Raw genomic sequence first — 2,257 nt, forward strand, 5'->3', positions numbered from 1 at the left:
TGATAAAGCGCATCTGTAATTTGTTAACCCGCACAGCATATGGGCCTATTCTGTTTGCTGCAATATCTCTATTTTCTCCCAATCCGATTTCGTCAAACTGAGATCCTCTCCAGCGCTCACAGCGTACTTCTTATATTATCCTACTGGTTTTTTTTATTACCGACTTCCATAAAACACAACGTCTCTAATCGTGCTTTTGATGATACATTAGAAGCGGTAGGCGTATCGCCATAGTTCGCCATAGTCTATTGTTCGCTAATGGCATTTCCCTTCAATTTATTTCGCAGTTTGTTTCTAGTTGGGAGCGTCATCTTTTTTTCAGGGGACATTTCTTAATAGAAAATGACACTCCTGTTGTTTTCTCATCACTCGGTCACCAGCTAGGAAGCAGAGCATGTGATTAATGCCACGTCCTATGTATCCACAACGAATAATGTGTCCGGAGCTATCATATCGATGGCGATCCTTAATTTGCGATTGGCGTAAATTGGCGATGCGAAAACATGCACGCTATTTTCTTGACGGGTCGCAAGTTGACAAGTTTGAAGAAGCGACGAATCGTTAAGGCAGACAGGTGTAAGCAAGTTCGGGTAGATAGATGTACTGTTTTCATGCTTGGATATGTTTGGGCTGTGAATGAATATAGTCAGTAGCTAGCGCGGCTATCGATGGTCTACTTCCTTGACATTAACAGAATAATTAATTTTTTCCAAGTTATTTCAAGGTTTATCAATGTTGAACATAAATCTACATAATATTGCTGGCGACTTTCTTCGACGCAGTGAAAATACGTTCCACGCGTATACGTATATGTTATATCTACCAAATAGTTAATTGGTTTTAATAATTTGCCTGAATTCGAAATTAAACACATTGTTCCGGTGAATATGATACTCTTTTTCTTCCGATTGTTGTCATGTAGAACAGGGTACATGAAATGTCCTTGGGCATAATTGTTAACTTACTAAAAAGAAACGCGGTGCGACTGAATCACATATGAGACATTTTATTTATCATTCATTGCCACGTCTCTATCACACGAACCGCAAATGTACACAATCTGTCCCCTATCGCCACTTCGCATATCTATCTTGTCGATGCTATCGATTAAGTTCAACAACATTTTTATTACCCAATGTTAGAACTAAAATATTAAAAGTTTGATGGTTCGATTGCGGTTGCTGGAAAATTTCTGCAAGGACGAATCTTTTGGGCAACGAATAAGAGCAGAAAAGTAAATGCCAGACGACGTCGTCTTCAAGCATGTTTTCTCGTCTCGCTGTAAACACGTCGCAATGAGGCGGAACCGGACATTAATCGCTGATAAAGCAACTGCGGATGACTCGCACCTCTCTCTTATCTCAAGGGTAGTTAGTGAATGAGTGAATGCGAGCGCAAACTAAGCATCACGAGAAATTTCAGAGGAAAATTTGAGAAAGATTTTTCAAACCAAGTCCATTCCATTTGAATATAAAAGCATGAATCCCGTGAACCGGTACAGTAGTTCCTCGCTGGGTAATAATATTATTTCGTTTATGTTGGGACGAGCGTGAAGAACATCTATATTCGGTGTGTTGATTGTACCGGTAACCGACATTAAGCAGTGACGTACGACTATTAGTAGGCTATACGGTACAGCTGCATACCCCGATATTACATATATGTATAGCGCGTAGTCTGTTTGTGTGTGCGTGTGCGTGAGCGTTTACGCGTACGTGTGCGTATATATATATATATAGATATAGATATAGATATATAATACATATAATCATACAACTCTGAACCAACAGCGCTTGGTTATTGATTACTATTAAGGGCAACTTTTATTCCTTTCAAAAGGAAAAATCTATTCATTTTTTCCATATTTCCTTGTGAAATGCTGTAATGTAACCTCCATGATATTCTCAACGGTGAGATTCTAGCAACAATAATCATAGGGACTAGCTAGCCTTATTATCTTAGTCAAGTAATATGTATGTATTTTTTCGAAAAATGAACAGTAGTATCGAACACCCGCGCGCACACACACGTAGGGGGCCTACATACACTCGCATACACTCACTTATTCACTCACTTATTCACTCACTCACTCTTACCCACGTACGCGTATACGTTCACGCACATGCACGCACACACAAACAGATTACACTTGTGTGTGTGCGCTCGTCTATGTGTGGGCGCGCGTAGCCTGTTTGTGTGCGCGTATGCGTGAGCGTGTACGCGTACGTGTGCGTGTATATATATATATATATATATA

Source organism: Priapulus caudatus, unplaced genomic scaffold, assembly GCF_000485595.1.
Source record: "Priapulus caudatus unplaced genomic scaffold, Priapulus_caudatus-5.0.1 Scaffold134, whole genome shotgun sequence".
In the NCBI taxonomy this organism is placed as follows: domain Eukaryota; kingdom Metazoa; phylum Priapulida; class Priapulimorpha; order Priapulimorphida; family Priapulidae; genus Priapulus; species Priapulus caudatus.